The sequence below is a fragment of the Leopardus geoffroyi genome, chromosome B2 (assembly GCF_018350155.1).
Source record: "Leopardus geoffroyi isolate Oge1 chromosome B2, O.geoffroyi_Oge1_pat1.0, whole genome shotgun sequence".
NCBI classification, from domain to species: Eukaryota; Metazoa; Chordata; class Mammalia; order Carnivora; family Felidae; genus Leopardus; species Leopardus geoffroyi.
Window position 1 is genome coordinate 93,989,570 of NC_059332.1, and position 26,115 is coordinate 94,015,684.

General features: G+C 36.7%; 1 long non-coding RNA gene across 1 annotated transcript; it reads left to right on the forward strand.

Moving 5' to 3' along the window:
• The first annotated feature begins 12,559 nt into the window (after window positions 1–12,559).
• LOC123608780 lies at window positions 12,560–19,783 on the forward strand. Its single transcript, XR_006717435.1, has 2 exons — window positions 12,560–12,949; window positions 19,396–19,783. It is a non-coding gene; the product is annotated as an uncharacterized LOC123608780 (long non-coding RNA).
• Window positions 19,784–26,115: the final 6,332 nt, after the last annotated feature.

Sequence of the window (26,115 nt, forward strand, 5' to 3'; positions counted from 1 at the left end):
ATTTTGTGCTTTCTAGACCAAGACATCAGTCTAGTGCTATCAGTATTTAGAGCATTATCATAGAATATTATGGCCTGCCTACAAACATAACTTATTTTTAGTTGATTTATTCATCTTTTATTGAGCACCAACTGAAGCTATAAATGGCATCCTTAAAGAATGAACAAGAAAAGTGATTGATCAGTGGCATCAACTAGCTCATTTTCCAGGAAAAAAAATCTGACATTTAAATTAGTATATTTCAATACAAAGAAAATATCTACAGGAAATATAGGAGAACTTATAATTTGACCTAAAATTAGCTCTGAACTGCAAACAGTTGATTTACAAATGAATTTTTGGTAATACAGTAACTCATGAGTCAGGTACTGTGTCTATAAATATCCCGTAATATCATTCATGAACGTTAATTTTGCAACCTAAGGCTGAAGAAACCACCTTTGGTTTGAAGGCTATAAAAACCACCAAATCATTGAAGATTAATAAACATTAAGTCCACTTTTAACTCTTCTGAGGAAATTTAAGTATAAACATAAAAAAAATAGAAATTTAAAATACTTATTCAGTTCCTTTTGCTCACAAATTAGGAAGGATACATTAGGAGAAATAGTTTTATTCAGAAATTAAATAGTTAAATATCAATATTTTATCTGTGTTTGGCTAGTTTTAACTCCTATTTCTCAAAGTCATTCATTCTCCAATATTCTTATGATTGTTTCCCATCATTCTTACCTGATATGCATTCCCAGTTCTGATTAAGGATGTGAACTGTCATTATTTTTAAGCACTTTCGTGCAGTCAAAGATTTTAGTTTCCCTGAGGCATCATGCTGTATCAACAGTTCAATAAACCTGCCAAATGTTTTACTTATTCTGAAGGAAAAACAAGTTTAGAAAATATTAAGCCCTTAATATTTTGTGGACTTATATGAAGTGACTCTCCAGGAGGAATAAATGTCAAAAATAGAATCTTTCCTTACAACGTCAAGCTCAGCCAGATAGAGTGCTTGTTGCAGGCCAATTGAATATGGGGAAGTATATAATTTTTCCTTAGATTATTTTGGCTCCTGTTTTGTCATGAATGGTTTTGTTCTAATTTGTTGGTAAAACACAGTGGGACTGAAATAAGTCGCAAATGTAAATACAGAAATAGAAGAAGCAATATATGGCAGATATGTCTCTATACAATCATACCCTAACTGAGACAGAGTTACAGAAGTCTTCCACTGATAAATTTTAAAACATTATTTATTTCACCACAAAAATAATATAAACCAATGCTACTCATTACTACTGAATATAAACTACATTTAAAGAGTGAACTTCTGAAGATACAAACAAGTATAAATTTAGCAATAGATGATTTTTCAAGACTTCTTTCCATTACTTACTTTTAATATACTAAGTTTGATTTAACTGAAAATCTGAGTTAAATTCCAAAGTAAGAGTGGGTGTTATTTCTATAACCTACTTGGAGAAAACATACTTACACTGTAGGATCGTCCCTGAGATCCACTAAAACCTCTCTGACACATGCAAGGTTACTTAGAAATAATACAGAAAACAAAGCCTGGAGAAAATTGTTGGTGTCCAAGGATTTTTTTTTTTGGCCTCAGTAATAATCTATTTATACACTTAAAGGTACAACTTGAAACAAAGACATTATATCTTGTATCATGCATCTGTGAAAATTATAAGGGGAAATGGCTTATGATTTATTTATGTTTCCTTCTCTAGAAGAGCAAATAAAATTCATTTCAAAATGCCATCTTGCATTTTGAACAGACCATACTTTTATAGTTCTTATTCCTTTTAGGGGGATAACAAGGTAGTAAAGAACTACAAGGGAAGATATGGAAGAAAAAGGCAAGTCAGTGAAATGAACTTGGATACTGCATTTGTCCTAGATGTACCTGATCATTCTAGAAGAGGCAGGTGAGAGCCTGCAAAAATTTTAATGGACTCTGAGTAGATATTTCAAGACTTATAAATATAGAGAGATAGAACATTGAACTTCAAGTTACAGATTTCAAAATGTGCTTTGAACACCAAGAAGCATTGATACAACTCAACACCCAAAAACCAAATAATCCAATTAAAAATGGACAGAAGATATGAACATTTCTCCAAAGACACACAGATGGCCAACAGACATATGAAAAGATGCTCATCACCACTCATCAGGGAAATGTAAATCAAAACTGCAATGAGATACCACCTCATACCTATGAGAATGGCTAAAATCAAAAATTCAAGAAACAACAGGTTTCTATAAAGCAGCATTATTTACAATAGCCAACATATGGAAGTAGTCCAAGTATCCATAGATTGATGAACGGATAAAGAAGATGTTATACATACTTACACAATCGTGTATTATTCACCCATAAAAAGTATGAAATCTTGCAATTTGCAACGATATGGATGGAGCTAGAGAGTATAATGTTAAGTGAAATAAGTCAGTCAGAGTAAGACCTATACCACATGATTTCACTCATATGTGGAATTTAATAAACAAAACAAACGAGCATTGGGGAAAAAAGAGAAAGACACAAACCAAGAAACAGACTTCTAACTATAGAGAACAAACTGGTAGTTACCAGAGGGGATGTGGGTGGGGGAATGGTGAAATAGGTTATGGGGATTAAGGAGTGCACTTGTTGTGATGAGCACTGGGTGATTAAAATAAAAACTTTAGGGGTACCTGGGTGCCTCAGTCGGTTAAGCATCTGACTTTGGCTCAGGTCATGATCTCATGGCTCATGGGTTTGCATTGGGTTCTGTGCTGACAGCTCAGAGCCTTGGGCCTGCTTCAGATTCTGTGTCTCCCTCTCTCTCTGCCACTCCCCCATTCATGCTCTGTCTCTCTCAAAAATAAATAAATGTTAAAATTTTTTTAAATAAAAACTTAACAAAAACAAAAACAGCTACTCAAGGGTGGCAAAGACCAGGAGAAAAGATGTTACTCTGCATTTTCCACAGCAGAAATTGAATACACCTTGATCAGTGTAGTAGTGCCTGAGACAAATAGGATGTCGCATCAGTTTTCTTTTGGTCAAAGGAAGCATGCATGCACAGCAGTTAGTATCACTGTCTCCACATCCCCAGGTGGGACTCCTCAGCTTACAGAGATTAATGCTGTGTGAAAATACTCTAGTAAAAGGCCACCAGTGTTTACTTTATTGTTCTCTTGGGCCAACTGGCTCCCCATTGCCTGTAGAGATAGACTATAAAATAAACTATATTTGGTAGTATTATTAAATAAGTACTTTCCCTTCTGGCCCCCAACCTATCCCTGTGCCTTATCTCTACCCCAATGCTACCTCCTCTTTGGCATGGACTACTCAATGGAATCCTAACTGATTTCCCTGCTTCTATCTTTATATTCCTACAGTCAGCTCTCCTTGAAGTAGACAGGATTATTCCTTAAAGTGTAAACCTCTTGTGGGCACAGCCTTGCTTAAAGTCCTCCAGTATTTTCCAGCACACTTTAAATAGAATTCAGCACTCTTTCATGGTCTAAAACCTCTGCAGTATTGTCGCTTGGCTTTCTCTCTGCTGTCATCTTCCAGTATCCGCAACTTACCTGGAGAAATCAAACTCACTCCTACCTCCGGATCTTTGCACTTGCTGCTCCCTCTGATTGAACTGCTCTTGAATCAAATATTCTTACAGTTTTCTCCTTCATTTCTCTCCAGAGATGCTTCTTTTGCCCTCCTAGCTAATAAAACACCTCTCATTATTCCCCATGACCTTGCCCCACTTTATTTTACAATTTAGAACCTATCACATCATCCAAGTTTCACTATCTGATGATATTTCTGTAGTCTTCTTTCTTCTTCAGAATGCAGGAACTTTATTTCTGTTGTTTACTCTTGACCCAAGACCCTAGAATAGTGCATGCCACAGATTAAGTACTCTGTACATTTTTTGATACTTAATAAATTTTTAATCAATTAATAATGAATATATGAATGAAGCATATGACTCACCAACTTAAAAATGCTGCTGTCTTTAGATAAAGGCATTCTAAGTCTCTCCCAAAGAAACTCCACCTGCCTTCTAGTGTCTATACAACCTTCTTACAACCTACAGGACTACCCTGGATCATGTATTATTTTCTAAACTGCTTCAAGATGTCATGTCTTCATACCTTTCCTTAGAATAAATCCTCTTCCTTGAAACCTCTACACTCTCTTCTCTATTTAGTGAAATTTTATTTAACCATCAAGATTCATCTCAACTATTAACTCTTTTGTGAAAGTCCCATTGGAAAATGTTTATCTTCAACTAATAAAAAGTATGGTTTTAATTGCATAATATATAGATGCAAAAAAAAATCCATTATTATTTTTTTAATGAGGTTAAAATTGCTTCAAGTCCATCTTTGGCCAAGCTAGTGGGACATTCATTCTTGATCATTACTGAGATTTTTCTCAGGGCTATAAATGAGGGTTTGGAATCTTACAATGTCCACGTCATTTGTGAAGATGTTCTATAGCCTTCACACCATGCTTATCTCTGCCAATAAACCCATTGTCAAAGCTGGATTTTTGCTGCAAGGGGGCAGCTCTGGGGTTTCCAGGTCAATCTCAGGTCAGACTTGTAATTCTGGGATGGTTAGCGTTTGATATCTCCAACTTAAGGAGAAATACCCCATCTAGTTACCTGGGGCCAGTAAGTGGGCCAGGTGTCTACTGTAGATGGATTCCCAACCCTAGTATACCATCACTTATGCCATTTCATCCTTTCTCTTAGTCTTAGAGATTCTTCACGTATTTCACTTTCACTCAAGTCTGACCTTAAAACTTAATATTAAACTTGATATTTTCATCTTTTCTAGGACATTCGAATATATACCTATTAATTAGCTAAATCAAAGCCAATAGGGAAAAGTGGCCACAAAAAGGCCAGGACACCTTCCTGAGATATGTGCATAAAAAGCATTGAGAACAAAATAAAAATTATCATCTCGAGAAATTACCTTGCTCCCCAGCACTGAACAAATGTGATTTCAAACAAAACAAAACAAAACAAAAACAAAAAAACAACATGTCAACTTCTATATCCACAAGCAGGGGCAGAAAAATCACTTAAAAGTAAATTTTATCATTGTAGGAACATTCTATTTCAGTGCAAATACAAGGAAAGTGGGAAACACCCATCACATGAGCGAAGAGAGTAATACAGTCATTGAAAGCTGCCCTTCCCTGTGATTTTGGTGTGCTTCCATAATCATGATTATTCATGGGGAAGCAAATAAGAAAATCTTTAAAAGGAACAAAGAGGCCTATTGTGAGAGAAGTGCCTGAGATCTCAATCACTTACTTCTCCAGGAGATTGTCAATTAAGAAAATATAGCTAGATAAGATGATCCTCATTAAATACTGCTGCTAGGAAAGGACTGCAAAATCCCCACAGAAATAACCAAGAGGGAAGGAGTCTATGCTTATGACCAAGGCTCAGCACAACAAACAAGCAATTCAGGGGGGGAAAGGCCAATTCCAAGAGCACACAGTATTGACCCAGTCAGTTGGGAAACAGGCTGAGATTGAGGATGAACCAACTGCACTCTTAAAAGTAAGGTATCATCAGGATATGGATCCATCAGACTTTGAAGGAACTTAACAATGACATTGCACTTAAGCAACCAAAGAAAGGTAATCAGATTCCAAAGTTTAGACATATCCCCTTGGCCTACATCAATTCCAGGATGCTCGCAAAATCAGAAAAGACATGTGGAGACTTGCGTAATTACTTAGGAAAAATTATAAACATGTGACCATAGTTTTCCCCCAAATGATTAAGAAGATGTTGTTTAGACGTGTCTATATCTCCAAATAGACTAAATTCTTTGAACTCTAGATTGAATTTTCTTTGTAATCTCAGTATGAAAAAGAAACTTCAATAACATTAGTGAAAGAACAGTGGATCATTTCCCATTTTGACACTCTATATGAGATGGAATATGTATATCACCTTATCTTATCTGGTCAATGTCCTATCAGTCAATGTTGAGAGTTTTTAAAAACTTATTCATTCCAGGAACCAGATCCTAAGTGCACTACTGATTTTTCACTCCTCCCATCCCTTGTATCTTGCTTCTTCTAATTCTTAAAATCCTACTTTGGCTGAGCAAACATACTGTAGTATATTCAGTTTGGTGATATCACCAAAATATCACCTTTAAAATATCACCTTTAAAATCAGATAACTTGGGTTTCATTAAAATATTCATATGTATAACTAGTGGGATTTTCTGCTGAATATTTAATGGAAAAAGATGAAATCTGTGTTTTGCTCAAATTGTGTCAGTACCTAAAGAGAGAAAGGAGGTTTTATTGTAGAAGAGTTCTCTGTATTAATCCCCACTTCAGTTCTCCTCTGTCATTTGTTAAAGTAGATTTTGAGGATTCTTGTCCCCATAGACATTGCTTATCCACGGACTCCGGAAAGCTCTCATTTGTGCTCTGCTTTGACTGAGGGATCGTTTATGAGCAGCCAACTCAAAGCAAAGCATCAGTTCTCTCAGTGCTTGAGACACATTGATCTTTGGGGAGAGAGTGACACAATAGTGAACATAAGGTAAGCAGGCTCTGAAGTAGAAATACATCACCCCCATGAAACACACACAGAAAAACACAGGCACCATGTGGGATATCTATAAATCAGAAAGGAAATTCTTTACAAGCCTCTTTCTGCCTGTCAATATCTATCACCCAAAGAACCAGGAAAGCCTTAGGCAAGCAACAATTACTTTAGACTCAGCAGGCTGGCAGGTTCACTGATACTCACCACTAGAACTGATCCCATCTGAATATTATGTATGTCTTCCTTCCAAGCTACCTGATATAAGTGTCTGTCTCTCACCACCTCTCTATTCAGATATAGAATAAAAAATGGTCAAAGTTTTAAATTACTCTTTGGTAAGACTAAATGTTTTTAAGCTCCTTTCAAAGGAAGACTAACCAAAGGTCCAATGATTTAGACTGACTTTTGTTTCACAAATAATAAGAGACTCTGGGTTCACCAAATTAAAAAAAAACACTTGCTATACCCTGAGGGAAAATGTGCCAACACTTTTCCTTCAGGATTTAGAATTTCTCAGTTCCCAGTTAATCTATTGACTATTACCAAACCCCTATCAACCCCATGATATGAAAAATATTTGGATTGTCATCAATTAATTTATAGCTTCCAGGGAAATAGAGCATAATTTGATTAATGTCACCTAATTTACAAATAAATATATTTGCTACTGTTATCTTTTTCAGAACTATCTAATATGCCATTTCAGTTATACCTGACTTTAGAGCAGGACTGCTCATTTTGACACAGCACAAATACCATATTGAGGTTTTAGTGAGAAGGAATAATCAACTGTCTCTTCCTCATAATTATTACTTTCACATCATTAATATTTCACTTCCAGAAAAAAATATCTCTGATGGTTCTATCTATAGATACCACCCTTTTCCTCTTCCTTGTCACCACCATCTACTTCACAGTTTTTATCAAGGACTTCAGCACTCAATCAGAGTCATCTTCTCCTTGACATAATTCTAGGTGGTACTAATGTCCTGTGTACATCATTTATTCAATACTTTAACAGTTCATTGATCTCCTAAACTCCAGGAAGATTCTTCAGACTCCATTTAATTATCTACTTAGAGATCTCAAAAGGTAGATATTTTTCCTTATCCCACCCATTCTCTTAAATTTTAAACTGAAATATTTACCTTCCAACCATAAATTGGCAGAGGTTAAAATAAACAGGGAAGAGGAACACTTACTCTGCTTGGGGGCTACAGGGATAGAGAGTCTGGAGGAAATTATGTCTAAAATTAACGTCAAAGGGAAAGCAGTAAAGCCTGACCTGGCAGATGACAAGGGAGGTAGCATGGGATGCAAGATGGGAATTCTACTCAATTCAGAGTCACACATAATGGGAAAGGGATAAAGAAAAGAAACTCATTGTGGATTAACTATATGATGTATAATGAGGCTGGGAACGATAATAAAGGTCAAAGGAGATAGACTAGGGATCTGACCATATGTCTTGTTAAGGAATTTTATTTTTTTAATGTTTGTTTATTTTTGAGAGAGAGAGAGAGACAGAGACAGAGAGAGAGACAAAGACAGAGACAGAGAGTGCACCGGGGAGGGCAGAGAGAGATGGAGACACATCATCTGAAGAGGCTCCAGGCCCAGCACAGAGCCCCATGCTGGGCTCAGACTCATGAGTGGTGAGATCATGACCTGAGCTGAAGTCAGACACTTAACCAACTGAGCCACCAGCAGAAAAATGAATGACCACATGTTCTAGGTGGTTATACACACCTATTTAAATGATAATATTTGTCTTTCTGGAGTTCCAGAAAATTACAAGCCTTGATAGCTATGAATATTTTATTTTACTATCCCTTTATTTTTATTTCTTGAGTTCCTATTAGACATATTATGGAATTTTTTTCTCTTTGTCTTTTAATTTCTTTGTTGGATTTTACACCTCCATATTTCTCTGTGCTGACTCTGAGTGATTTCTTCAAATATATCTGGAAATTCATTATTTTTTTTCGTTTACTATATCTAGTCTGTGTTTAATCCATCTATTCAGTTTAAAATTTCACTGAGTATATTTTTAATGTATAAAATACTGTTTTATTACTTTTACTTCTGCAGGATTATTTTCATGTTTATTATTGTTCTATCAATTCTATTATTTTTACTTCTTTAGCAATCTAAACATACTCATTTTGATTTCTCCTCATTTTTTAGGTTCCTAGAGTATAATTTTCTTATCTTTTGGCACTCTCATAGCATTAATCTCCTTTAATCTTCATTAATCTTCTCTATACTGCTTATAATTTGTTGTCTTTGAGCTCATTTTCAGAATAAATTATCTTTGTGTGTGCTGAGCATGGGTGTAGTCCTGCTATGACATAAGTAGTTTAGATTTCACCATAGGATCATTTGTCTTGTAACTTTCACTAAAGTTTTTTAGAGTTCCATTTTTACTTTATTGTCTTTGGGTTTTTTCAATTCCAAGATTTGTGGAACAATTTAAGGCTCATACCCAGAAGTGGTGCTGTTTAGAGGTCCAATATATCACAATCATATCTCTAACAACCCATGTTGAATAGGCAGTCTACTTTGAAGTATCGGCTTTTGAGAGTCATACACTTTTTGGCTCCAAGGGACCAGTCCCAACAACTATATCTCATTCTTCTGTATCTATCACTTTTTTACCGTAAATTCCATTTTTGCATCAGTGGAATCCCAGGTTATAAAAAAAAATCTGGATATTTATAGACTAAAACTCTTAGGACCAATGTATCCACATATTTGTTTTATGTATCAAATTCAGGGATATATGTATATTATATTTATTGTTATAATTCTCCTTAAAACATCATTACCATTATTGTTTTTTAAAATTGTTTTAATGTTTATTTACTTTTGAGAGAGAGAGAAAGAAACAAGAGCACGAGCAGGGGAGAGGCAGAGAGAGAGGGAGACACAGAATCAGAAGCAGTTCCAGGCTCTGAGCTGTCAGCACAGAGACTGACATGGGGCTCGAACTCACTGCGAGATCATGACCTGAGCTGAAGTCAGATGCTTAACGGACTGAGCCACCCAGGCGCCCCTACCATTACTGTTTTTAAAAAAATCCCTCCTCAGGTTTAATTTTGGAAAATAAGCAAATAACCCTAAAATTTTCTATAAGACTCAAAAATATGCATTGATTCTTAAGTATTTTATAAGCAGTTATAATGTAGGATAACTTATAATTCATAGATTAATATTAATTTTATTAGGATATGTTTTAAATTAACTTGCCCCAATGATTAGAAAAATAAGAAGAAAAATCTCATTGATTTGCTTAAGATTCCATCAGGTCAAAATATGAAAGACATCCCTAACTGTGCTCTTTTGTCCCATGTCCTTCTATCAAAAGGACCAAGTGATATTGCTTGGTGTGATAAACCTAATAGACTTCATGATAGTCACGCTGATGTATTTCTCCTGATAAAAGGACCTCACTCAAATTCAAGAATCCCTCAAAATAAATATTCTATAATCATTCTGTATGTGCTAAGTCCTATCCATTTTAAAACTGTCTTTAGATAATCCGGAAATCAATCAATAAAGAACATAATAGCTTTACAGTATGTCTCTCTAGGGCTATTACAATAGACTTAAAATATTCAAAGAAACTATAGTTTAGACTCTTATTGGAATTTTATACAATAATGTTTTTACCAACCCAAACTGTCCAATAAATCATTCTTTAAGGCTTAGTCTTCATGTGAAATACTCATCTACCTGGGCATCACTTTAAAAATCTATTCTTGCTTTATTCACAAATTTAACACACGGTCCATCTAATATTATACATGAGGGGCAAGCTAATTAAAGACACAATTTTTTAACTGACCACTATTATTTGCTGTTAGGCAAATTCCTAATAATGACAAAAAGGTAGTTTTATAATAATCATAAATCTCTTAATAAGGGAAAGACTTTTTAACAGATTGAAAATAAATAAATATTGGAGTAATGACAAAATTAGAAAAAGCACTATTTTGTGGCACCCAATAAAGTAACTGAACCAGGGAAAGATCGTCAACTGATACAAAAACTATTAGGTAAAATGTATAGGATATTCACAAGGTAAAAAAGCATCAAACCACAGATAACTCGCTAATTACAAAGAGGAAAAATCTACTCCAACAAAGACTGGTCTAGTGATTACTCCCTTCCAGTGGTTAAATATAGCATCAGTAATAATTAGGGATTACCTGACATCAGGTGTTTTCTATGTAATACAAAAGAAAATCATGGCTTTGCCTTTGAAATATTGTTGCATAAAATGTTTAGCCTAGATTGAATCAAGTCATAGGCCTAATTTTCAATGTATAAAAATATAAGGAATAGAACTCCATGACAAAATAAGAGGAAAATTCAGAATATGGAATTCCATTTACATTTTTTCCCAAAAAGCTAAGGCCACTGGGGAAATAAAAATTTGGAGGACTATTCTAGATTAAAAGAGATGAAGGGAGGCATAACCAAATGCAAATGTAATCTCTGATGGAAAATTTTATTGGTTAGAGAAAGCAAGTATAAGATATGCTGAGATACCAAGAAATTAGTCTATAGTCTGGAGACTAGAAGATTTGAGGGATTTGTAATTATTTCATAAGTGTGATAATAATATTGTGGTTACACAATTAGTGCCATTTATACAAAATGCATGCTAAATATTTAGGCACAAAATGTCATTTCTTTTTAAAAAAATTTTTTTTAATGTCTATTTATTTCTGAGACAGAGAGATACAGAGCATGAATGGGGGAGGGACAGAGAGAGAGGGAGACACAGAATCAGAAGCAGGCTCCAGGCTCACAGCTGTCAGCCTATAGCTTGATGCGGGGCTCAAACTCACAAACCGTGAGATCATGACCTGAGCCGAAGTCAGTTGCTCAACCGACTGAGCCACCCAGGAGCCCCAAAATATCATGATTTCTAAAGCTTACTCTCAAAATGTCCAGGCTCCTTCTCCCCCTAAAAAGATAGCTGGGGAAAGAGAAAAAGTAAACATGGCAAAATATTTGTAATTACTAAATCCAGATGGTGAGAATATAAATGTTTATGTTATATCCATCAGGGTTCAATCAAAGATGCAGAAGCACCCCGAGTGAAAGAGAAGGGAAAGAGACCTTTGTACCTGTGGGATCTAAGGGCACAATCTATGTGCATTGTTGGCAACTGTGTCTAGGGTTGAGCCTGAAGTCCTATGGGTCAGCCACATGGGCATCTGGGAAAGAAAGCTGGGTGTGGACAGGAACCAGAACAAACTGGAAGATACAAGGATGAAACTAGAACCCCATTTGTCTCACAGCAGCTCCAGCCTCACTGTCTTAGGTAACCTGCAGGAAAAGCTGGCAGCCATTTATGGAAGAACTGCCCATGGCCTTGGCCAGAGATAGAGAAGCTGAAACAGGAGGTCTAGCAGGAGCTGGGGAAAGGGCCAGTCTGGGTTCTGCCCCACTCCCACAGAGTGAGCTGCCGGTGCAGCAACAGCATGCTTGGCACCCTCTATAAACTTAGAGCATAAACATTACAGCTCATGCTTCATGTCTACTTTTCAAAAATCAGGAATTCTGGGAAATTAAGCTGATACAATACAAAGCCACCACAATTCATTGACCTTCTTACATATAAAAGTTTTCATAACACAACTTTAAAAAATTCCTTATTCTTATAATACAGTGGAGATTTTTACAAGCTAATATTTACAATCTAAATGTAAAAGGTACACTTTTCAAAATTTCCACTTTTGTAATCCTAATAAATTAGAAAGGATAGAAACAGTCCTCTGACAAATGAAATTCCAATTTAATTATTGTAAGCTATGGTTGTGTCTTTCCCACCATAAATAAAAGCTTGAATATAAATAAACTGACACATAAATAAGTTGAAATAGATTCACGCTTAGCTGCCAAAGCAAATAGTTAGATAAGAATCTTTCTCCTCCCAGATTATATAAACCAAAAATTGCTAATGATGTATTATTTTTAGAAAGCAAGACTTAAGTATCACTTATCCAAAACAGTGACCAATCTCTCTAAAATGGCCAGTCCTAAATCGTCTCATGCAAATGAATTGGATGATTAAAGCATTCAAACAAATGACTAAAATAACAGGGGCAGTTTGCTTGAAAATGCGAAGCTCTACCAGGCGTGTTCAGTCTTGCATACAAGTTAGAATCTCCTGGAGAAAGTACAGGACCCACCTCACATGACCACCAAAACCACAATCTCAGGGAGGCTGAACCCTGGCATCTGGCATCAGGTTTTAAAAAAGCTCGCTGACTGTAATAATGCCCAAAGGAGGCTAAGAACCACTGGTGACCCAGGTGGAGAACTGACTGATAAGCTCTGAGAGGGTAAGTACTATAATTAGAGGTAAAAACAAATAGAGCTGGAGATGGAAGAAGTTAATTCTAAATTGGGCAACTCGGAAGAACTTACAGAGGATACAGAATTGAACTTAGATCTTGAAAAAATGTATAAATTTGTTAGATGGATTTTGAAAGGGAAAGCTATTCCTGGAAATGATAGGAGCCTAAGCAAAACAACTATGGGTAAGAAAGTGTAGGAGAGGTTGGAGAAAAAGCAAGAAATCCTGTTTCTGGGTGAAGAGGGAACATGGTGACAACATAAGGAAGCTAGGAGTGGTGAATCTGAACGGACATGGTTTACCTTTGCCAGAGACCATCTTTAAAGTCAAGAGGAAGATGTGTTTTACCTTAGATTTATTCAGGAAAAAGCAGAGCCTCTTCATTCTAAGAATGTGGGGTGGGAGCACTATTGCTGAACTCCCCAAAGCTTGGCTGGCATGGCTGGGGTCCACCGGTCGGTTGTCTTATCTGCAAGTAGCCTTCTGTGTATGTCCCAGCATTTGTAGAGACACTATCATTCCGTAAGTGTGCCAGGACATGAGAAAGATTGGGAAGCACCAACCTACCCTACACAACAATTTAGCTTGATAAATAAGGCCGACTGCCTGGCCTTAGAGCTCTCATTTCCTATTAAAGTCTAAAAATTAAATAAAGTGAAATTTTAAATGTTAATGAAAATAACTAAATATGTTGAGAAAAACAAAGTAAAACATATAAGGAGGAAATTTTTCATTTTAAAATAGAATGTAACTCAGTGAATTTTTTATCTTTTTTTTTTCCCTCCTCAAAGAAGCAGCACATTCCTTGGTGACAAAATAGAAAGAATAGAAAAGCATATTCTAAATGCTAAAGAGCACATCCTTCATTAAATCTTTTCCTGGCCTTCAGTCATTCACTTACTGTTTCTGAAGAAACCACCATCACTGATTAATTTTTATAGAAGCTATGCAAAAAAGAGCTGACTTAGCAAGCCTACAATTACTATCCTCAGACAGATGCCTTACAAGGCTGGAAATTACCTGGTGTTTGGAAACTTGGATTTGCTCCCACCACACCCTCGCTAATAGAAGTGGCTTCCTGTGCCTAGGCTGTTTGTGCTTACATGGTGGTTTATGCTCAACATATTCCTTCTGGGATTCTGGAATTTTGATACATGCTACGCAGGGGATGCCCTATGTAACCAGCCTCTAATAAAAACCCTGGCCACTGAGTCTCTGCTGGGCTTCCTTGTAGATTACACTTCACACACGTTATCACAATTTGTAGCTAAAGGAAGTAGTGTATCTTGCATGACTCCATGAAGAGAGATCTCATGAAGTTTACACAAACTTTCCTCCAGGCTTTATATCATGTGCCTTTTTCCCTTTGCTTTGTATCTTTTCCTGTCATGAATATGACTGTATGCTGAGTCCTAAGAGTCTCCCTAGCAAATCACTGAAACTGGGATGGCCTTAAAATGCATCCCCCGCACCCCATACACAAGCATATACATGACATATTTTTACACGATGGTAGCACAACATACACTCTGTTCTGAATCTTTTATATAGTATGTCTTGGGCATTTTTCTTATTGGTGCCTATAGGCCCAGTTTAGAATTCTTTTTTTTTTTTTCAACGTTTATTCATTTTTGGGACAGAGAGAGACAGAGCATGAACGGGGGAGGGGCAGAGAGAGAGGGAGACACAGAATCAGAAACAGGCTCCAGGCTCTGAGCCATCAGCCCAGAGCCTGATGCGGGGCTCGAACTCACGGACCGCGAGATCGTGACCTGGCTGAAGTTGGACGCCTAACCGACTGCGCCACCCAGGCGCCCCCAGTTTACAATTCTTAACAACTAAATACTAGTTCACTATATGAATGTTATCATAATTTGATTAGTCCTTTATTAGGGACATTCAGTGCGTCCACTCCTTTGCTATCACAAAAACCCTGCAGTAAGAATCTTTGTAAATGGTTCACTTCTCCTTTGTGCCAATAGATCCTTCTGTCAGAAGAAAACCAAAGAGGAGCATTGCCAGGTCAAAGGTGCTGCATATTTTTTATTTTAATTGCTATTTACAATTATGTTTCTTATAAATCAGGTCAATTTTGCCTACACTATCGTATGAAATTGTCTTTCCCTTAGAATTTGCCCAACTGTGGTTTATTTTAAAAAGTTGACCTTTGCTAATCTGAAAAGTGGGAAAGGATATTATAATTTCAACAAGCATTTCTCTTATTAATGAGGCTGAGCATCTTTTTATAAGAACCATTTGCATTTTTTTCTGTTAACTATCTTATGCTTGGTTTACTTTTCTATTATATATTTGGCATTTTTCTCCCTGATTTTCAGTAGTTCCTTATACATCAAGGAAATTAGCATATTTTGTGTGATGTGAGTTGCAAATATTTTCCCCCAGGTTGTTGTTTATCTCTTTCCTTTGTTTATGCTAAGTTTTGAAGCAGAAATATTTTATGGTTATATGAATTTTTGTGACTTCTTTGGATTTGCGTCAAAATGGGATTTTCCTCAAATAGTGTAAATAAACATTTAGGTTCCAGAATCTCTGCCTGAAATATGAAAACATGAATGCAAAAATAAAAACAAAAATAATGAAGTGTGCAAAAGTATATCAAAAAGAGAAAACTTAAAACCTCTCAAATTCTATTTCAAGTAAAGATGAATTGGCAGGTTTACATCACATCTGTTTCATCCATTCCTGATCTACCATTAAGAACATTAACATCCCAAATGACACTTTCTAAGGACACCATATTTCAATTTCTTTAGCACCAGCGTATAAATAAATCTTAATTTTGGGCTCTAGTTGACATTTCGACTGGCTGTTATAAATTACTTGAATTCTTTTACTGATGAATTTGATTTAAAAGCCTTTAAAAGAAGCTGATGAACGGGATGTGACAATAGCCAACCTCTATATTCACTACAAATTTTAGACATGCATATCTGAAATCTCTCAATATTTATCTGACTATTGCCTTGCAGGAATTGCATTTAAGAAATAGAAGACTTGGTGCATACACCATCTTGTTATGAAGTACATAACTTATCTACAAATTTCAAATTAAAACACAACAAAAATCATTTTGGTCTAATAAATTGACTATTTCTCTCCCCTCACTCTCTGCTTCCTTTCTTTCCTTCATCCACCCACCCTTTCCTTCCCAGTATTTGATCTTAAAAGCTAATCTAAACACCAAATTTATGTTGAGATCTGTGCTTATTGGTTTACACACAGACCATGTGAAATGGGGTGTGTTGAAAACCTAATTTTACAGATGAGGAAACAGGCCTGAAACTGTTAAATAATTTGACCAAACCCCAAAAATAGAAGCATAGGGACTGAACCCCAGCTGCGTGTAACTCTAGCCCGTACCCTTAACCTACGCTTCCTGGTATATTTAAGTGTAAATCATCTGACCATATTTTGGCTTCTTGTGTAGTTCACAAATGTAAATCTTGCCCTTTAAATCACTACAGGCCAGCAGAAACAAAATAACATACAAATTAATAAAAACCGAAAGGGAATATTATCAAAATCAACCCCAGATACTATTCCTCATTGAAAACAAGCCCTCTACTCAGTCAACATTCCTCACAAAATAGTCATAACTTACTAAAAAAATTTATTCACAGGCAAATCACTTCCTATCTCCCTTAACCATTAGAATATAACGTCCTGTCTAGTTCAGACAGGATTAGATTCTTGTTAAAGGCTAACAAAATTGGGCCGGCTGGCCTGAATTCATAAGTTGAGCACTTTAAACCTTTTCCTCTCTCCTTTGAAACTTTTTATGTTCCCTTCCTTCACTTTCAAAACACCTCTTTCTAAACCTATCTTTTCTTCCTTCCAACTCTTATTATTCTAAATTGCTTTTCCTTGGGTCCCTAACCTTTATAAGTCAGCCGATGCCTTAGCTTTCATTCCCTCATGGCTTCTCACCACAGTCCTTGCTTCCTCTCCCTCCACTCTCCCAGCTTCATTTATTTTATCTAACTTTTGTGTGGCAGTGTCCAACTTTATTAAATTTGTATTTACCTAACAGAGTGTGAATCCCAAGTTCTTATGCAATAGTGTGCCAGATAGTCCCCTCACACCCAAAGTTTGGAAAGGAAACATATTGGCAACTATTGCACATTAGGCACTCTCTATGCATTACTGACCTAGCACCTTAAGATGTAAAACTGAAGCTCAGACATTTTAAAGAGTGCATCCCTTATCACAGATTAACTAGGACTTTGCCAGGATGTGAACCTTCTATCACTTGAAGTTATTTTCTTTCCATTCCACTACCCGGACACACTGCTTCTTTTGTGGAATTCCAAGTAATGAAATATTTGTTTTACTCATAACTATGCAAGTCCTTTGACCATTTATTTGTATAAATTCTTACACTCTGGAAAAACTCAAAATATTTTGTATGGCTCTTTTTTCCCTTGTTCATCTCTGAACACAGGAGATGGTGGGCCACTGTCTCTCTATTTAATACAGGGTTTTCTTATGTATCTTAGACTATATTATAGGAATTCTTTAGCTCATCACATTTATATGTACAGACACACACATTAGACTCTCCATTTCCTAACTGTGTGTATCTTAAGTATCAGCATGCACCCTTCACACATTCAAGTTTCACAATGAGATTTATTCATAAAATGCCTCACAATTTCCAGTTTCCCAAAGTTATTATGAAAGATTTCACAAGCTGTAATTGATCCAAATAGTTTCAACAAGCCTGAAGCAATATTGGAATGTCATACTTAAGCTATTTTTTGAGTATGAAATTATACAAAAATTGGAATTTTGTGACTATTACCCTAACCCCACTATAATATAATTTTTAAAATTGATCATAAGATTAGAATATGCATATTCCTAAAATTAAAAATGTTTAATATGCAGGTAGAATGACTCATTAGCCATACCCCAAAATTTCTTAAATATTATCATATAAATTCTGGTTAATAAAATTCAGATTTTTAATGCTATTAACCACACTATAACAATTTCTCAGAAATCACTATGATTAATGATTTAAACTGAAGAGAAAACATTTCTTTTGAAAGTTGCTCCAACCTCTTCCCTTAGAGTTGGCAAGAGTCTATGTCATTACAATAGTCTAGACCATGGATAACATGCTTTTTATTTAAATGAATAAAGTCTTGTTAAGTTTTCCCTTTTTAATTCAAAATACTATCACTTCAGGAGTGTTTGAGTGGCTCAGTCAGTTAAGCTTCTGACTTCTGCTCAGGTCATGATCTCATGGTCTGTGGGTTTGAGCCTCGCATCAAGCTTTGTGCTGACAGCTCAGAGCCTGGAGCCTTCTTTGGATTCTGTGTCTCCCTGACTCTCTGCCCCTCCCCTACTTGCATTCTCTCTCTCTCTCTCTCTCTCTCTCTCTCTCAAATATAAATAAACATTATTTTTTTTTTTAAGTTCAAAATACTATCACTTCAAATCAAGTGTTTTCTCTTTGGCTTGGTCTTCCCTTCTAATAACTCTAGTAATGTGAAACAACAAATGAAATCTTCAAACAAGTACCCTAGATTCATCTTTACACTTTTCATAATTTTTATTTTAACCCACTCATCTATAAAATGAATTCTTGGACTAGATGATTTCTAAAATCCTCCCAGATGAACATTCTATGTGCCTCAAGTTGATGGAAAACAGTGTACTGCCCAAGCATAGAAAACAATTTTCAGACTCAAAAATATATTTCGAAAAATTTCAAGCCCAACGGTTACTGCCCATAAAATTTTGCTCAGAGTTTTACCTCTCACTACTTGAGGAAAGGCACTTCCATTTCAAAACTCAACAAACTATAATGTAAATGTCCTTTTTACAGGTATGCAATTATGCACAGAGAAGCAGGATACTGATGTGTTATGTAGTCCAATCAAGAGTTAAAATTTAAGGAAGCTTAAGAGAGTTGTTGGAGTTGCCTTGTATCAATCACACATCTGCCTTTCGATCTTCCCTGACAGCTTCCTTTCCTTCCCTTTCCCTCACATCTTCCACTGAAGCAAAGTGTCATTTATCGCAAGGGAACAACATTCCTGCGGGTGTTTCAGGAGAATTTCAGTCAGGGTTTACAGCTCACTCTTTTGTTTACTACATTCTTTAATGTATTCCCTGGCAGATGGTAAAAGCAAAGTAATTAAGGAATACAGCTTTATTACTGATTATGGATTTGATATTTATGACCAGAAGGTAATTTATAATCTTTGATTTTAAATACCATTATCCAAAACAAATGTTTTATTTACACGTTCAAAGGCACAGTAACAAGATATTAAGGTGAGCTGAATGAAAACAAAAACAGACTTGTAAATGTTTGACAATGGTCCTTAAATACTCATATTTCTAAGTTCTTAAATAAAACATATAAAGTCATGAGACTTTTCATTTCCCCTTTGTTTCAAGGCACCCTCAAGACAATTGAAAGAGAAGGAAAAGCCGATGAGTAATGGAGCTTCCACATAACAAGAATGGAGGAAAAGACCTAGGAAAGAAGAGTGAAATACACAACTTGGCTCAGAAAGGCCCCATGGAGCACAATGCATTTCAAGACCCGTGATCCAGCGGTGGGGATGGGGGCAGGGAGAAAAGGGGCAGAAAAATAGAAATCTTGGCTAGTAGGCAGATTTACCGGCCAAACTAAACTCAAGATAATGAGAACATAGTTTCACTTATAAGGAAGGCTATGGTGCGCTATGAGGCTATGATAAGGCAAATTCATGATACTAATATAGTTAGTTTATGACTAACTGAAGTCATATCAAAGTCAAAAGAAACATTTAGTGGAGTCTTATATTACATGGGTGCAAGTCTTTTCTTTGTGATGTGTCATGCTATTTTTAAGATTTGAATTGTTAGAGCAGTTTTAGGTTCAAACAAAATTGAGAGGAAGACACATATGTCCCACATATCCCCTCCCTCCTCCCCTCCCCCCACATACACAGCCTCCTTCAATATCAACATTCCTTACCAGGGTGATACATTTGTTACAACTGGCGAACCTACATTGACACATTATCACCAAGAGCCTTAGTTTACATTAGGGCTCACTCTTTGTGTTGTATACTCTATGGTTTAGACAAATGTGTAATAACATGTACCCACTATTATAGTATTATACAGACTAGTTTACTGCCCTATGAAACTTCTGTGCTCTACTCTTCATCCCTCCCTTCCCCCTAACCCCAACGATCATTTTACTGTCTCCATAGTTTTGCCTTCCTCATAATGTCATGCAGTTGGAATCATAGTTTGTACTCTTTTCAGATTGGCTCTTTCACTTAGAAATATACGTTGAAGTTTCCTCCATGTCTTTTTATGGAGGGTTTTTTTTTAATGTTTTTATAAACACAAGAATACCATTCAGAAGATCACAATGGCAGCATTATGAGAAGCATTTGGGGGAACTGAAGCTGCCTGAAGGAACAGTGGTTTCATTTCTCACTTCAGGGTAAGTACTGATGAGTACAACAGCAGACAGATTCACTCACATTCTTAAATTGTTTTATTTTTCTTGTTAGAATGTTTTGGCTTGTTTCACTTTTAAATATTTTGTTTTATTGTTTCATTTTTGCCAAACCCTTATGTTTAAAGTTTTGTAAGCTTAATGCAAAATATCATGAATGTACTCGATGATTATGGGTTTTTATTATGGTCTCAAGAGAATTGTATTAACATGGCATAATGAACAAAAAATAGAAGGGATCTGTGCAGGAAGGCTCTTTCTTCATATATTGTATAGAAAATAATGAGCCGAGGGTGAGGTAACCATGAGAGGTATTGCCATCTGCTCCCTCTAGTGGGGCAGACATTTATTTTTACAGCACCACAGAGTTACAGCGGGTGCAGACCATGGGTTTCCACAGACACTCTGGCATGTCGGTAATCCACGGCACTAGGATTTCCATTCATCACGGTACGAGAGATATTTTATTTCCTTCTAGTGCAGTGATAAATAGCAAGTGGCAACGGTATCAAGGTCAGAAAGACATTAGGGAATGTTTGGGGTGTGGGGCAAAAGGAGACTGTCTCTTCTAAAGAGGGCAGTGGCTAGCCAGCACTTGCAGATGTTTGCTATGAAAACGAACCTATTATTCCCAGGTATTTTGATGGTACAAAAGAAACTGGAAATTCAGACTGTGTTGGTAGCATACCTAAATTTTAGAAATCAATTATATGCTGGGCAATATTATTTTAACCAAATAAAGCACATTTTTAGGCTGACGGATGCCTAAATCAAGGGGAAGTTATGAGATTGTTTCCCCAATCACAATCCTGAAGCCATTTCTGATCAAAGGAGTGTTTCCCTGGAAATCACCATGTCCATAATCCCCTGCATGCTGATCTGTCCCTACAAGCTGAAAATCCTCCGTATTCATACCAAACACAGACAGTCCAGAGTACACACTGGACAATAACATCTTCCATCCCCCCACACTGTGTCTTACTAATACGTATCCCAGGGCCAGGGAACACAAACATGAAGAAAAACTCACTTATCAGGCAATGATATACTGAGAAAAGCATGCTAACAAGTGCCTAGAAGGGTCAAAACTTGTGATATGGTAAACCAAGTGCTAGGCAAGTAAAGAGTGCTCGGCAGTTTTTAAAAATAAGATGTGAATATTTCTTAAAAAAATTAGAAAATTTTATTAGAAAAGCTCTTTATTAGAAAAGCCATTTAAGGGGCACCTTAATGGCTTAACCGGTGGCTCAGTCGGTTAAGCATCCGACTTTGGCTCAGGTCACGATCTTGTGGTCGTGGGCTCAAGCCCCGCATTGGGCTCTGTGCTGATGGCTAAGATCCTGGAGCCTGCTTCGGATTCTGTGTCTCCCTCTCTCTCTCTGCCCCTGCCCTGCTCATGCTCTATCTCTGTCAAAAATGAATAAACGTTTAAAAGAAAAACTAAAAAAAAAAAAAGAAAAGAAAAGAAAAGAAAAGAAAAGAAAAGAAAGAAAGAAAGAAAGAAAGAAAGAAAGAAAGAAAGAAGAAAAAGAAAGAAAGAAGAAAAAGAAAGAAAAGCCATTTAAAAATCTATCTTTGGCTACGGCTTACTTCAAGTAGGTTATCAATTCTTTCTTTCACCTACTTTCCCCATATTGCTTCATGTTTTTACTAATGCCCACCACGATATACTGCACGGGCAGATCCTATGCTAAGTTGAATTGATTTGTCACTGCAAGGACAGGAAAAGAATATGTACTAAATATATTCTTTTTATATCTAGTATAAACTTTTCTATATGAAGATTTACAAGTCCCACAGAAATCTTTAAATACTGAACAAAAAATTAAACAAAAAGAAATATATGAATAGAAATAGCAAACAAAAATGGTTATTCTTTTCTAGGTTTCTTTTATTTCTAATGAAAGCTGTCTTGAGTCCAAAACTAGTTTAAAGTTACAAGAGAATAAGGGGCTCCAGGGTGGCTCAGTTGGTTATGGTCATGATCTCATGGTTCATGAATTTGAGCCCTGTGTCAGGCTCTGTGCTAAGAGCACAGAGCCTGCTTGGGATTTTCTCTCTCTCTCTCTCTCTCTCTCTCTCTTTCTCTCTATCTCTTTCTCTCTATCTCTTTCTCTCTCTCTCTCTCTGCCTCTCCCCTGCTCACTCGCTCTCACTCTGTCAAAATAAACAAACGTTAAAAAAAAAGAAATTCTTTAAAAAAACATTGGAGAATAAGCCATACTTTGTCCCAAAACATTAGGGAAAAGCAGTTAAATGTGAACATATTTTTCTCATAAATATAGAAGATACAAAACCAGTGCAAAGATTTTTCTACTCCCTTCAACTAACTTTCCCTAATAGTAACAGTTTGCATAACCATTGTACAGCTATGAAAACTAAGAAACTCTGTTAGTTAAGCTATAGACTACACTCAGATTTCACCTATTTTATCCAACTTTTTTCTGTCCGAGGATCCAATCCAGCGTCCCATACCTCATTTAGTTGTCATGTCTCCCTAGTACCTACAACCTTTGACGCTTTCCCAACCTTCCCTTGTTGTTCACAAGGCTGATACTTTGCATAGTAATGGTCAGGCATTTTGTACAGTGTCATTTCATTTGGGTCTGCCTGATGTTTTTTATACTTAGATTACGTTTATGCACCTTTAACAAGAATAACACAAAATGGCATTACACCCTTCTCGATGCATCACATCAGAAATTGGCTCATTCTTTTTAAAACTGCTGGTATTACCTTATATGGAAGCCCACAAATGAACATCTTTAACTTTCTATTTTTTATAAGTACTAAGAACAATGCTACAATAATATCTTCTAAAAATATACAGTGTCTCTCATACGTGAGTATCCTTCTAAGAAAATTTCAAAATATAGGACTTTTGGGGAAAATGGCAGAATAGGAGGATCCTAAGTTCATCTCATTCCATGGATACAACTAGATAATACCCACATCAGTGTAAATAACCTAGAAAATGACCCAAAAACTGGCACAACAGACTCTCCACAGATACACATAGAAAAGAGGCCACATGGAAAAATGATAGGAAGGGTGGGAACGTGTCCAGAACAAAAGTGACCCACCAGACTGTCTGAAGAGGAGGAGAAACACCACAAGGATGGAGAAGGGAGAGGAACAGGCCCTACAGTGAGCACCCCAGGCATGCAGGATCTTCACTGGGAAGACAAAGCTCCGTAACATTTGGTTCTGAAAACCAGACGGGTTTAACCTCTGAGTTTTTACAATCAATGCGGTTTAACACCCAGAACTTTAAAAATCAGCAGCCTGGGCTTGGGGAGGGGTGGTGAGCAACAGGAAACTGAGTCCCCACCCTTAGAGAGACAGCACGACCAACAGCCCCACTGGCATACAACATAGAAACAGCAGTTTGAGAAACGCCTGGAGCATATGGGAAGGAGGTTTATTTACTAGTCTCAGAACTCATGCTAGAGAGGAAGAAATCCTCAGGAGACCACTCCAAGAACAAAATAGCTGGCAGCTGCCATTTACTCCCCTGCTCCCCAGCCTAGTTACAGGGACACCTCCTGGAACTGACAGTCCACTTAGCTTGCTAACACTGCTCCCTGCCCCTGGCCACACCCTGTGGACCAGCCCATTGTCAGGAGTTCTCCAGAGCAGCTCCAGGTCTCCTCCCACAGTGGACAAGCTCAGACACTGCTAACACCATTTGCCCCACCCTTGCATTCTCCTGCAAACCCACCACCTCCCATACACCCTCAGTAGGACCCCATTCAAAGCAGCACCACAATACATCATTATGTAACTAGCTTCAACAGTGGTCAGTACCACTCCAAAGTGACTTATGCCCCAGGGAGAGGGGAAGGTAATCACACGCACTAGTCCAACTAGTGGAATTGTCTACCCCAGCAGTGGTCTGGTGGTGGACATCTGGTCTCACTGCACGCCCTCCCCACCAATGAAAGCTTCTCAGGGTATGACACAGGGACAGTTTCATGTGGTTCAGTGTGACTACAGCTCTGGCAAACACCTGGTCTGACCCAAATGAAGTCCAAGGTGGCCCCAGACTGGCCCATTAACAACACAGGGACAAAACCCAGCCCCCAACAGGCAAAAAGAGATATTGTACACTAGACTGAAGACAAACATGGCTGAGCCATGACTGTAAGGCACACACAACACCCATAGGAAACACCCCTCAAGTGCCCGTTCTGTTGAACGGGGACATTTTACTGCAGGGTGCTACGAGGCCTCTTCTTCGTAAGGCCACTACTTTCAAGAGCAGGATATATAACTGACTTTCCTAATATAAGGACAGAGTCAGAAAAAATGAGGAGACAGGAATATGTCCCAATAAAAGAACAAGAAAAAATCACAGCAAGAGAACTAAAATGAAGCAGAAATAAGTAATATTCCTGAAGGGAATTTAATGTAGTGGTCATAAAGATATTCATTGGATTTGAGAAAATAGAGGAGGATTTCAGCAACACCTTCAATAAAGAGTTAAAAATGTATTTTCAAAAAGCAGAGATGAAGAACTGAGTAATTGAAATTAAAAATACACTAGAAGAAATAAATAGTATAGGAAAAAGAGGAATGACAGAAACCTGGAGGACAGATCAATGGAAAGTAATCAATGAACAGGAGGGAAAAAAATGAAAATAGATTTAGGGAATTCAGTGACACCTTTAAGCATAATAACATTCACATTATAGGGATCCTAGAAGAAGAAAAGAGAGAAAGGGGGACAGAAAACTTATTTGAAGAATAGCTGAAAACTTCCTGAATTTGGGGAAGGAAACAGATACCCAAATCTAGGAGGCATAGAGATCTCCAAATAAAATTAACCAAAGGAAGTCCACAAAAAGACACAAAGTATTAAAATGGCAAAATGTAGTGATAAAGAGAGAATTTTAAAAGCAGGAAGAAAAAAGAAAATAGTTACATACAAGGGAAACTCTGTAAGGCTATTGTCTGATTTTTCAGCAGAAACACTGCAGGCTAGAAAAGAGTGGCATGATATATTCAAAGTGCTGAAAGGAAAAAAAAAAAAAACCTGCAACCAGGAATACTATATCCAGCAAGACTATTATTCCGAATAGTAGAGGTAAAGAGCTTCCTAGACAAATAAAAGTTAAAGGAATTCATCACCACTAAACCAGCCTTACAAGAAATGTTAAAGGGGATTCTTTGAGTGGAAAGAAAAGACCATAAACAGGAATAAGAAAATAGGAAGCACAAAAGTGGTAAAATTAAGTATAGTACTAAAGATCAGTCAAGGGATCCACAAAATAAAAGGATGTAAAAGAAGTATGACATCATATACCTAAAACATGAGGGAGAGGGTAGTAAAAAAAATGTAGTGCTTTTAGAATGGGTTCAAATGTAAGTGACCATTAACTTAAATATAGACTGCTATATGCCTAAAATATTACATATAAACCTAATGGTAACCACAAAACAAAAACTGGTAATAGATATGCAAAAATTAAAGAGAAAGGAATCCAACTATATCACTAAAGAAAACCATTTAACCATGAGAGAGTTAAAGAAGAACAAACAGAAAACACCTACAAAAACAATCATAAAACAAGTAACAAAATGGCTATAAATACATACTTAATAATTACTTTGAATGTCAATGGACTAAATGCCCCAATCAAAAGACACGGAGTGATGAA